Genomic DNA, 14,100 nt, shown 5'->3' with positions numbered 1-14,100 from the left:
AATGTGACATTTAATAAAAATTCTACATAACGTATCTCGGTTTAACCTCAACTGAGATTAGCTTGGAGGTCAAAACTCCTGTAGGTAAATGGAAAGGGGCAGCCTGACAGGTTTTACTCAGGGAAAAAAGCACAATTGAAAACCGGTTTCAAGAGCAGAATCTGTGCACAGTACTCCTCTCTCAAAGCGACCAAAGGACAACGTTTGCTAGGCAAGACAAAGATAAGTATTACATATTATTTATTAAGCTAAGCTGTCCCTAGCTAATTTCAGCGTGTGTAATTAAGTAAGAGCTATAGGACCCTGAGGAAAAGGCACAACTTTGCCACATTTCAGATGAATTCCTCAGAGGATACTCAACCAGAGGACAGCACCGAACCCTCAGGCAGCTCCTGGACTCTCGCTTTGACCATTTGCTCTGCTGCTATTGGAGGCACCTTCCAGTATGGCTACAACATCTCTATTATCAACGCTCCCACCAGCTACATACAGACCTTCATTAATGACACCTACGTGGAGCGCTGGGGCACAGGCCTGGATACCTCTCAGGTGACCCTGATGTGGACTCATATTGTGTCAGCATTTCCGCTAGGCGGTCTGCTAGGGGCCCTGTTAGCGGGGCCGATGGCGGTCCGCTTTGGCAGGAAGAAGTCACCCCTCATGAATAACTCCTTCCTCTTTGTCGCTGCTGCTCTTGTGCTCACGTGCAGGCTGGCGAAAGCATTTGAGATGATCACCTTGGCTCGCTTCCTGGTGGGGATGAACTCAGGTGTCAGCATGAACATTCAGCCCATGTACTTTGGGGAAAGTGCTCCCAAACACCTCAGAGGCGCTGTGGCCTTTTCCTCTGCTGTTTTTACTGCATTCGGTATCTTCCTGGGTCAAGTGGTGGGACTGACTGAGCTGCTCGGCACAGAACCTCTTTGGCCTTACTTACTAGCTAGTAATGCGTTGCCAGCATTGATCCAGCTGGTGACCCTACCCTGGTTCCCTGAAAGCCCCAGATACCTCCTCATTGACAGAGGAGACAGGGAAGCGGGCATCCAGGCGCTCGGGAGACTCCGTGGCGGAGTGGCTCCTGTCTTGGAGATTGAGGAAATGCTTCAGGAGCAGCAAATGTCTGCAGCCTTAAATTCTGGATCAGCAGCTCCTGCCAAGACACCCTGGTCCCTGTTTAAGGATCCGGACCTGCGAGCCCAGCTCAGAACAGTCATGGCCGCCAGTAGCGCTATGATGCTGTGTGGCAATGATTCCTTCTACTTCTATGCTTCTTACATTTTCCTGGAAGCTGGGATCCCTCAGCAGAAAATCCAGTATGTGACCATCGGCACAGGTGCATCTGAGCTAACTGCGTCCATTCTGAGTAATTTCCTGATTGAACATGTGGGGCGTAGGTACCTTCTTATCGGGGGCTACAGTCTCATGACTTGCTGGACTATAGTCTTCACTGTAGCTCTGGTTCTTCAGAGCCACGGGGTGCCGGGGATGCCTTACCTCAGCATGGCGTGCGTGTTCGCCTACATCCTCAGCTTTGGTTTGGGTCCCGCAGGCATCACGGGGATCTTACCGACCGAGATCTTCGATCAGACGGCCCGTCCAGCAGCGTACATGGTGGCCGGCTCGCTCATGTGGATTAGCTTGTTCTTGTTAGGAATGCTGTTCCCTTTCATCGTCAAAAACCTGGGTAACTTCTGCTTCCTGCCTTTTCTGGCCGTGTGTTTGGTTTCTGCTGTGTTTCTGGGGCTCACTTTGCCAGAGACGAAGGGTAAGACGTTGGCTCAGATTACTGCAGAGTTTGATAAGAAAAATAGAGGGAAACTGCAGGAAAGCTCAGACAAGGATGCTGCTGAGTCCCCAAGGGATTGCTACCAGCTGGGTAAAGCTTGCTCCTTCACTGACCTCACCAGTGACCCAGACCCTGACCTGAAGGACGGCAACTAAAGTTTAAAGTCCAGTTAAAATGGAAATTCATCAGGCAGTGCCTTTATATACATGTATGCACTATGTTTGTCGATATGTGTAGAACTGATATCACTGTAATGGCTGATAAGTCACGTGTTATAATAATAGGTGTTTGCAAGATAGGTCACATAGGCCTCCTGTGTAGCTGTTTTAAAAAATAATCAACTGCTGTAAACAATCAGGATTATTTCATGAGGTGAATTGCAGCCAAAAATGGTGAAATGACAAAATTGATTTTATTGACAAGGTCTGTGTTTGTGTTGGAGTGCACAATCATTTGGACGTCATGTTAATTCAACACGTCTGCACTGGATAGATAACAGTATTTGTTTATGATGTACTTCAGTGAACCATGCCCATGTATGTTTCTGTTGATTGATCCACTGGGGATGATTTATTTCACTTATTTATGCATCAGCTGGACTGCATGTTTAATTTAACTACATTAGTTAGATTATCTCCTTTTATGTGCATGACTTCCTTTCAGGATATTTATTAACTTGCCTTATTATTATGAAGGCAGCTCTATGAAGCGGCCAGTAGATGTCGCCATCATCATTGGCTCGCTCTGTTCTACATACCCTGTTTTTTGCCCATTGACAGGTGGGATAGGAACAGAGCGGGTTAAGAAAATGTCTGGATAGAGGTCTCAAATATGTAACATCCCTCATCGGTTGGACAATGATCAATTGTGGTCAACATATGACATGTAAAATATACATTTATGTCTAATATTCATAAAAACTCAGCTGTAAACAGGAAGTTCAGCTTATATCATATGAGACAGCGGTGAATTATGTCTGATCTGTACATAAGAGAAGTACTTTGTGAGGGTGAATGTCAATTTAATGCATACAGGTTCAAAGAGATGCACCTGCTGTCATTGTTTTAGTGGCCAAGTGGTGCTTCTGTGTCTGTAGATGAGGTCAAAGAGGGCTCGTGAAGTGGTTGGGAAAATAGAGGTGACAATGAGGGACTGGATGTGTGTGTGTTTGTGCCTCTGTCCTCGACTGGAAAACGCAGGTTTCAAGAAGTAGTGTGTTGAAATACTGAGGGCGTTGAGAGCTTTGGTTTTAAATGGACTTCCTGTTTGTTACAATGCAGACACCATTCAAACATGTTGCCAGGCACCTGTGTGAGAAAATTTAGTTGTGATGTGCAATTGAGCTGTGATGTGAGAAAGCATAAAGAAAACAATATCAGATGCCTCCCTGCCTCTGAATAGCATGTGGCTCACTGCACATCATGTTAATAATAAAGGCAGTGTAAGAGGTGTAGCCTCTGCATGCAGCTCTGAAACAAAACAGGCTGATGATGCTATTATGAAGCAGACAGCAGGTCACAGCGGACCTGTGAGGGAGCCTCATCATTATCGGGCTGGTCTGCAGAAACTCACAGATAGCATGGGGAAATTGTGCGCTTATTACAGTTTGACCTTTCGTCTTGGGAAAGCCAGAGCGCAGAGTAACACACTGTTTTATTAAACTGCATGAATTGTACAGCATGTTACACCAGCAGTCAGGATAACCTGTAACCAAACCTGATTTGTGTCATGTTGATGAAGATTCTCAGTCATCCAGGTCATCATACGTAGAGACGATTGAAGCAAGGCGTCTGGACTTGTAGAGTTTTCTTGAAGACGTTTCGCTGCTCATCCAAGCAGCTTCATCAGTTCTAACTGTTTGGTGGGGAAACATGGTTTATATGTGGTTGCAGACCTCAGTGGGTGGGTCTCGGTAGAACTTAACACAGGAGCTAATCAATCAAGTGGACAGTCATTTATAACCATTGCAGTAGTGGCTGCTGTCAGTCTTATGGAGCGATTTAACCCCTTTCAGCTCAGTGTTTTGGTCATTCAGCCTTAACTGTTTTGGTTCACTCTGACTGTATTAAAACTTTATCTCCAGGTGGCTAGTTGGGTTTCCTGTTTTATTTTGAAATGTCAGGGTCCTTGTGTGTTTCCTCTCCCTTCTGATTGGCCGCTCTGCCCAAATTGTCTCCACCTGTTGTTCCTTTTTCTGTGTTTTTGGCCTTGTTCGAAATCACTCACTCACTCCCTACTCCCCTATGGGGAGTTCAATGTAGGGCACCCTATAGTGAACTCATTGTGAAAGCATTTTTGGACATTTCGGACACTACCTGTCATTTTCAGTCATCGCAAATGACGTCGTTGCTATCCCAAATTAAACGAGCCGATCTCTGCCGGTTAAACAATCTCTGTTGTTAGCAGTTCTAATTTGTGCCGTTATAGGCCAATAAACATTTTATGGCAAAACATAAACAAACACAGCCGGTCATGCTACATTCTTCAAACGATCGTTATATTTATAGGACAGGTGACGTCACTTCTGTTCCTGTTCCTTAAGCCGGTCTGCGCAATGCATGATGGGACATATCGCTAAAAGTAGTGACCATCGGATGGACACTACTTTTCAAGGTGCATTGTGGGATATATTGAGGGCCCTATATGGGGTCTATAATTTATCGCTAAGAATTCAGACAGCACTACAAAATGGTGAAGGCACTATATAGGGCCATATATAGTGATTAGGGAGTGATTTCGAACACAGCCATAGTCTTTGGTCCTCCATTTTTGTTCAATTGTATGATCATTTTTCAGTATCCATACTTGTACTTTTTACTGCTAATAAGTGTGTTGCATGTCTTCTGCATGATTAGGCGCTTCAGAACACATAATTCCTGTCCACATAATTTAAATACCGGTTGTTACCACATGTCTTTTATCTGACATAAAACAAAATTACATTTGTCAAGGTGTTGTCATGCACTTACTTGGCAACCAGGTCATGTGACGTGTCTATCTTGGCTTGCACACTATACAAAATTCAACATCATCCTGGTTTTTTGCTGTGCTACATATGCCATATATTGGGACATACTAATTATTTTTCTGGCATATACTAGACATTACAGAAACATGGTGATTGGAACCTAGCTCACATCAGTGCTTTGTGTCTGCTAGCTGGATTACCAACCAAGGAAAATAAAAACTTCTGTTAGGCTGTCTAAATAGCTTCAGTTTAATGATATATGAGACTTTTAGTTTAATAATCTAAGCACCATAAGCAGTGATTTAGAGCAGTTATAAAACTGCTGGAGGCGTTTTTGACTGCCAGCCAGTCAAACAAGAATGTTACATGGTTTTTGGATGAATCTTTAAAAGCTACAGGTAGAAGTAAAAGAACAGTAAACGGACACACTCTCATTTTTACAATATGGCTGCTGGCACCCAAGGCATGTTAGGGGATATGACTGATGCTGTTCAGCCAGAGGAGGAGGCAGTTACAGCAGGCAGTGTAGAAGCCCCCCCCCCCTCCCTGCAGGCTTCTGTGAATATCATGACAAGATGATGGAGAAAGATCGGCCCATTTCTCTCTCCCTCATCACCTACTGCATTTAGAGAATGCATTTAGCAGTGAATGAGAGTCATTGCAACCATAATGAGACACCTGGCAAGCACTCCAACAGCAGATTTTCATCCAATTAGGTTGTAGCCATCATCAGCTCAACATAATGAAAAGTCAGATGCCTAAATGTGTAAAATTTACACAGTTTTGTAAGGCAGAAGATAAAGACGGTCCCTGCAGGCTTTGGGACAGTCACAATGGTTGAGACTAATAATGCAGAAAAGCTGCTGTCATTCATATGGAGCATTTTAGTGTCTTCTAGCTTGTTTTTTTCCAGATGATGATGATGAGTTCTGACTCCTGGATCTCATGTCTGATGTTGACATTATGTCTCAAAGTTAACTTTTGTTTTCCTCCCTTGTGATTGGCTGCTTCGCCCTCGTCATCTCCACCAATTTCTCATCAGAATCACCAGTTGGTGTGTGTGCTCCTAATGCCTTGTTGTTGTTGTTTGCTCGTCGTGTTTAGGCAAGTTTTGGAGGTCAAAAATGAGAGACAGGCCTCATAAATATGACAGAAAACCATTATTTTCACATTAATATTTAATAAGATGCTAATAAGAAGGTCAAAGGTCAATTTCATGTAATTATCCAATCTCCACCCTGTAATAAGTTTCTGATTTTCACATTAATATTGAATAAGATGATAATAAGAAGATGATTTTATATGCAGAAGGTCAAAGGTCAGTAATATTTAATTATCCAATCACAGCCCTGCTTCACCCCGTAATAGGCTTATGATATTTAGCTGCATCTATATGAGAATGCAAGGTACATTATGGTGTTAATTTGTCCAAAAAGGTATCATGGTTCACAATCCCAGATGTTAGCACGTACGATAGCATCATCTCCTTCATTTTTCTTGTATCATAATGAAGCCAGAGACAGTTTTTCAACCATCTGATTAAGCTAACATCAGCTAAATCATCATGCATGCTGTTAATTCTGCTGACATTAGGAGCTCTCTCTTGCTACCTCTGTGTAAAATTACAGACGTTGGGGAATATATGAAGCAGAATCAGCTCACATTCAGATTTTTTTCAACATTACCTTCAATCTTATTTTGTGTCTCTGTGATTTCCTGTCACTGCAGTCTGCTCTTTGATTGCAGAAGGAAGAAATCCCACTGGAAGCAGAGCCATTATCTTTGAAAACACAATCATTCTCCACCATCATTATTCCCGTAATCTGAAAATGATTCATGATGAGCAATAAAAGGGGGATGGATAGACTTCATTTACAATTCCACCCATAGCCCCAGCAACCACCAGCTGCTCAAAACCAATGACAATCCTTCACTGGTTGAAGCAGCCCAACTTCTCTTTGTCACTTTTTTCTAAGTCTCAGAGAGAGAGCCGTCTGATAGCTACAGGGAAGACAGAAGGGGTAATATGTCTGCACGTTGCACAATTTTTTGGCTTTAAGATGTAACTCACAAGGCATTTCCCTGATGTCTTACCTTCACCTTACAGAAGTGTTATTGCACAGTTCTGCTCTGTGTTGCTTGTAGTATAAAGACCATCATGTAGTGTATGATTTCTCATCGTGTTCTCATTTGCCAATAAGGACAAAGAGAAACCATTCAATTAAAGTAGATAGACGCCCATAGTATGATACTACCACTGCCGTGCTTCACTGCAAGGAGGCCAAATACCGGAATATAAGTCGCACTTATTTTCATCCTTTGGCTGAGGATGCGACTTATACTCAGGTGCGACTTATACATTAAAATATATAATATAGTTATAATATTTATCCTTGTGTCCTGACGTCCCATTACAAATATCATGGTAGCTGTTCTGTCCCTCTCCTGATGGTTCTCTTCCACCTCCAGCTTGTCCACACTTTGCATTCTGAGCATAGGTGACGCGCACGTTCATGGAACGTGTGCTTGCAGCTGAGCCTCAGACCTCACCTGGCAACACGGAATTCTATTTTCTGATTGGTCGATAGGTCGCTAATTCCAGACAGCTATATGAGCGCACAGTAGTCTGCCTTGCCTTCATTTCTCCATGTGAGGACTTGTTGAAATGCGTGTGTCTCACTCTCATTGTCCTGCAGCCGCACCACTTAAGTTAAGAGGAATTCAAGAGGCAACGTTACGCTAAAAACATCATCTACGCTGGCCCGCTGGTGCGACTAATACATGTTTTTTTCTTCTCCATTACGCATTTTTTGGCTGCGACTTATACTCCGGTGCGACCTTTAGTCTGGAAAATACGGTAATAGTCCCGTAGTCCATTTGTAACTCACACATCTCTGGATCTGGATGCAGCTCACAATAAAAGCACAAAAGTGACTTCCTGTTTTACTCTAAAGCACAGCAAGACACAACAACAAGTCATTTTTGTGTTATAATGTGTTTTTACACTCTGCAATCATCCATTTCTCTCCAGCTCATTTAAAAACCTTGCACGTCTGTCTGTCTGTCTGTGTATATTCATCCATTTTCTGCGCCTAATTCCGTATCTGTTAACCTTAGCAAGGATGTCTCATGCCTTTCTCACTCCTCCTGGGAAATCCTGAGGTGTTTTTTGTGCCAAATAGGATATGCAATCTCAAACAGAGCTCCTCTCCTCTTATTTCTACGGTAGGAGGCCAATGCATGCACACATACCACAGAAGCAGCTGTCCCCATATTTCCAGGGAAGAGCATTTAGCATCAAAGCTACCTTTTGTTCATTTTAATTGGATGCATGTCTTAAATATTATGTTGCCGTCTCCTCCCTCTCTGACTGCAGGAAAAGCCGTGCTGTCTGCTAGTTTCCTGTAGTGCTGTTGTTGCCCTTGTGCCAAGCTCCACTGGCCATCTGGCCACACGACCACTAGTCTGCATTATAACAGTGACATCCATGGGGAAACGTGTGCTGAGTCACTCTGCACTGTTGGAAAGCATTTATCCTGCAGACCACCAGACTTTGGGGGAAGATAAGCAGTAAGAGATCTAGATAAAGTGATGTTGGGGTTGAAGTAGTAAGAAATTAGCCAGTTCTGTTCTCTGCTTTATTGCCCAAATCCAGAGAAGTGTAGACCTTCCTGGAGTCCTGGGATGAGTCACCAGAAAGCCCTTTTTGCTGTCTGTAATCTATAATGTCGCCCTGTAACAGCGGCGTAAAGGCTGTGGTGGAGGTGATGGATGGGGAGAAAACACAGCTCTTAATGTACGGCATCCAAGGACACAGACGGGAGACACGGTTAATGCTGCAGCAGACAAACAGAAAAATCAAATCACTGTTACGAGCGGGGCCTCAATTGTGAATAACTTCATTACTGTTGTAAACACGATTATAAAGGTGTGGTAAATTAGGTTGAATTAACAATTAGCTGCATGTGTCTGCTGAGTCAGAGACACTTATGTGAAGGAATCGAGCAATTACAGCAAATGATGATGTGGTTAAACAGAACAGAAATGGCTCTGCTCTTAGCAGGACCTCTCAAAGAATCCAGGAAAGATTCAGCTGGGAGCTAATCAGCCGCTAATAAAGACACACGTGAGCGTCACAGTCTATGATAGCAAAATGAATATGATTATGGTCAGGTGAGGAGTGTGTGACGTCCATGGCATGTCTGTGATGCTGTGTCTGTTTATGCTGTGTTCACTCCTGGCGTAAAATTGACTTTAATTACAACCAGCAGACAGATTTTTAGAGCGGATACCTTGCAGGCAGATATTAGATGATCTGTTAAATTGGGTCATTGTTCGACTTTCCAACACTGCGTTGCATAAAGACAATATTAGGTGGTAGGTAGGTAATGGTGCAGCATTCGTACTCAGGTTTCCCATTGTTATTAGGGCCAGAGTACGAAACGAAATGTATGAGAGGGGTTATTTATTATTATTATTTTATTATTATTATAGTTCCCTATTTTTCTTCCATGTCATTGGCCGCAAATTTGACCCCCTAAACTGTCTTGCCAAATGGCTCTGCAGCGCCCCCTAGAACTTGTAAATAATCAGTGTAACAGCTGCGGCCATGAAAATTGGAAAATTGTACCGCCTCATTCCAGAAAACAAAAGCGCAGAGCTTTATTACAGGCTCTGCTCGTGGCTGCGCCATGAATTTGACCCTTCGCCAATGCACAGGCAATGGATGCGTTTTTGCCTCTCTCTCCCACATACTTCACCCTATATGGATGAAACTTTGCAGTCATGCTGAACAGCTGACTCTGAACAGATTGATATGTTGATATGCCACTTTCACTGCACCACCTACTGGCCGGAGGACCTGTCTTTTGTACATGTGTATTTTGGTGTAGTTCTATGCCCTGCAGACCTAAGCTTGTGCGAGTTACGGGGGAGAGAAGCCACGAGACGTTAGGGGAGGCGGCGGCTGCGAGTCCCACGGACTTTCCTAGTGTCAGTGTCAGTTTTGTTTTGAAATGTCAGTTTTCATGTGTTTATTTTGAAAGTCTCCACTATGTGTCCAATTCTCTAAACCGTTTTTTACCGGCTGCGGATTGTTGCTAATGCTAACGCTAATGCTGGTTCAACCTGAATATGTCAATGAAGATTCGAAATGATGGTTCGGTATTTACATCTATGAAAAATACCCACACACGTGGAGCCTGATCACACCATGTGTTTCTGCCGCATGATGATCCCAGTTTGTGTAATCTGTGCCTAATCCTAATCCTAAACATAACCATAACCATAATCCTATTATCTGCTAATGTCAGAGTGCAGGAAATAGTAATAGCATTATTTTTGTGTGGTGACACCTGCTGTTTTATTTTGAAGTGTGAACGTGGAAACCTGTGTGACGGCTCCGCAGACCTGCTGCGACCTGACAAACCGCTAAATCCCACTACACAAACAGGATCTCACAACGGTGTGTTCACCGAGGCTTCACTAAAGGAGTAAATATGGCAAAAATTCTTATGAAAAAAAAACATTATGGATAACACCATTTAAAAGATGGAGCTCTGACAAAGGAAGCATCATTGAGTCGTCCATTAATCCTGTCGGTGATATAATTAGCTTGATTCTGTGAAGAAAAGAACAAACAGAGTGAGAGGAGGAGAGGGGAAAAAAGACTGACTGTTGATGCATTACTGAATCAATAACACACTCAGCAGGCTTTTGTAGAGAGACTGATTCAAACACTGTATATTTAGCAGCTCCTGCATCGTTTCAGGGCAGATTTGTTGGCTGTGAAGTACTAAAGTGAATCCTAAGGGCAGTGTCATGATCCAGTTAGAATGTGAGTAGTTTAGAACTTTACGTCTATTCATTGATTTTTGGTGACCACTGGAGGAACACAGTGTAAACACATTATAGGCGTGATGTGTGGTGAGCTTCTTAACAAATAGTTTTCTAATTACACATCTAGCAGCAACATTAACATTATTATTTCATCATTGATGAAGTCTTAAAATGTTTGAAGGTTGGAAAATGGAGATTTCCAACTGTGTCTTGAACGCAGCATAGTCCTCAGCAGCTGAAAACAGCTGGGAGAGGGCCGGATCAGTGGGATCGTTACGTCCGTAGGTGAGAGCTGCCAACTCAACAACATCCACCACAGAGCCATAATGGGATTAATATGCAGCATGTAGCACATGTACATATATCATATTTATGGTAGAATTGTACTAGTGTGAATAATTTATGCTGAGGCAGTATTGTCGGTTCTCTTGCTCTTCCATTTGCACTGAAACAAATGTCACTCGAGTGATATGCACTTATGGTCAGACGACCACAATGGGAGCTCTAATCCCACATTTCCTGTGGAGCTTAATGGAAGGACAGCCTTTGACTACAAATGTTGTGTTTTTATTATTTTCCTCAACAAATGCAATTCTGTTGCTTCCGCCTCTTTCCACCTGTGATGTGCGAAGAGGTTCATGGCCGGTGAGGCACTGACAGAGTAGATTATTCACCATTTGATCGGGTTATGTTTCATATCTCATATCAGCGTTCTTTACACGTACAAATGGGTAATCTTCTGTGTCGTAGTCTGAAGCAAACCTTCAGCTCCGGGTGGTCCTACAGGCGGGCCGCATGGAAAAAAAAAATGAATCGCCACCCCTGACTCATAAACACGGACAGTTGCTAGCTCGCTGTCACCTAATCTGCAGAACTGCCTGCCACACCTACTGCCACACGAAACACACATTATATACATCAATCCAAGGTGAGGCTCAGCTTGCGTCTGTTCTCTGTATTTGAAAGGGAAATGTGAAAACTCCGCCGCCTCACCCAGCCTCTCCTGACTGCACGTCTCTGCTTTCCACGCTAGTTCACATAAATTGGCTCAGACAAAAAGCCAACGCGTGGCACAGATGAAACAGTTTGCAGAGCAGAGAAACATCAAACAACACACTGTGTAGGTATTATTTTATAAGATGTAGTGGACACACACACACAGATGAGCAGAAACATGAAGTGGCTGTGACATCTGTCAGCGCCCATCTGTAGGTGCAACTTCAACACACACACACATCATATGACCTCCTCACTCATACATCACACACATTACACTGCATTATTTATGATATGTGGAAGCTGCAAAGTGACACGAAGCAAAAAAAAAAAAAATCTGTGAGGATTGAATGAAGGAAAATAACACGCAGCCCATTTGTCCACAAGCGGGTCCCATACACTGTATGAGTCATCCATCACAGCTGAGCCCGTCCTATCTCTGTCCTCTGTCCCTTTCTCTCTCTCTCACACACACACACACAGAATATCACAGATTGTGTTTTTTCTTTTAGTCACTTTCTCTGTCAAGTCAATTTTTGCCACAGTCAAAATGAGCAATTTCAGAAGAAGCTGATGAAAAACACATCTGTGTGTGTGTGTGTGTGTGTTTCAATGCATCTATATGAAGCAAATATCCCCCTTTTTTCAATATGGGACAAATTACTAGCTCAGATATGCCAGTAAACAATAATAATAATTTAATTATGCTAATAAATCTGCCTACTTTTGCTGCTTGTTTTTTTTTATTAAATTAAGCTTGGAGTTTTAGCGTCTTAGCTCGTTGTTGTAGTTTTTGCCTAACAGTATTGTTATAATTAACATCCTGCTAATCCTTGCTTCCTGTTTCCTGTTTTATTTTGAAACTACACTTACGTTCTGTGCGCACATGGCAACATGCTGTGTGCTATAGATGGATACATCTGATTGTGTCTCTTGATAAGCTCGAGCCTGGGTTGATGAGCCTGCGGAGCCGCTGAGCCTTGGCTGCATTATACATCCATCTTCCAGACAGGAGGTGTGATTAACAAGGCCGCCTGCATTCTCCCATCTCATTGCTTTTTTTCCTCTGACTTTCACCTTCACCTGTGATGCAAGGATGGACGTTTGGTTGCAGGTTCATCATATCCCAGAACTGATTTTGTATGTAAATATGTTCATTTGGGGCTATTTTAACAGCTCAAAATGTCGCTTAATCCAAGCCAATCGTCTTTAAGCCATCATCAATCCATTTAGTACAAAGTCAATACTGAGAGAGTATCGGTAGTCAAAGCAGGTAAAGGTCAGGACTCACTCAAACCACACATGTTTACATCTTGCAAACATTATCCAGTGACTCACACAGAGGGTAGAGTCCATAAAAAGTTTGCAGGTACCTTTGTGCCTGGGCTGCCTCAATGAAAAGTGTGAGTAATGTATGTGATTCAACAGTGAGTGTCATGAAACCACAGAAAGACGGTTTCTGTGTTTTTTGCTTCCCTCTCTGCCATTTACAAAAGCCATGAACTGTCCATGAGAGCTACTTGAGGTATGAGAAAGAACAAAGGGAGTAGGTGTAGAGGAGGCAGATGGATGAGAGAGAGGGAGAGACGGTGGCTCGGAGCCACTGATGAGGACTAAATTGCAAAATGATAGCAGCCTGAAAATAAGCTTGTGGATGCAGAGCACCAGCTCTGGGTTTGTGATGTTTCTTCTTACTGTCATGTGATAGCAGCTGTAGCCATCTTGTTTTCTACGTGGGAGTATTAAGTATAAGCAAATCAAGCTGTAGTCTTAATGTTTCAGCTTTTAATTAAACTGTTTTTTACTGTGAGACAGATAGATGTTGAGATTTTCCTTTAGGTGGCGCAGGTATGATACATAGACTGTAAATAAAGATGGATGACGTTGCCCTGCCTCTGCCAATTTCACAAAAGTGTGGCCAAACTATACTGCAGGTGCCGCCATGTTGGAAAAAGACACCATTTCTGCGGAGTGGAGGTCAAAAGGTGGAGCCACGTGGTTGCTGTTCTGCCCAAACATCCACCCCTCCTTCAACTTTTTGTGTTGCTTAGCTGGTCCATTGACTAATGACAATGCAACCAGCCACCAGGGGGCAATCTAGGTGTTTTTGGGGAGCTGTCATGTCGGCCATTTTTTATGTATAATGTAATCAATAATTCATTCCACCCTGGCTTAAACGCAGCAAAACAGGCCTCAACCATGGTACTACCACCGCCGTGCTTCAACAACATTTTGCCAGCATCCCTCCATAAGTGGCTTCAACACACTCTGCAGACGCATTGTTATGCACAATAACAGTCACTTTTTGTTGACCTCGCTTCAGTTTACAACATTTTTCTGAAGCCTAAAACTCAAAGTCAACACTGCAGTAACAACAATTTGCAAGATCTTTCATTTCCATCAAATCTTTGGTCACACTGTGCATATGGAGAAACCATCTGACACATATGCTGGCGAGGCAGAACAGGACCATGCTGGTAATGACTCTTGATGTTAATTCACACCTAACTTG

The 14,100-nt window shown here is 43.1% G+C and overlaps 1 pseudogene; it reads left to right on the top strand.

The window, feature by feature from the left end:
* Window positions 1-110: 110 nt before the first annotated feature.
* Window positions 111-2,105, top strand: LOC114437587 (solute carrier family 2, facilitated glucose transporter member 11 pseudogene; annotated as a pseudogene).
* The last annotated feature ends 11,995 nt before the right edge of the window (window positions 2,106-14,100 follow it).

The sequence above is a fragment of the Parambassis ranga genome, chromosome 6 (assembly GCF_900634625.1).
Source record: "Parambassis ranga chromosome 6, fParRan2.1, whole genome shotgun sequence".
NCBI lineage: Eukaryota > Metazoa > Chordata > Actinopteri > Ambassidae > Parambassis > Parambassis ranga.
This window is presented reverse-complemented; position numbering and strand designations above follow the sequence as displayed.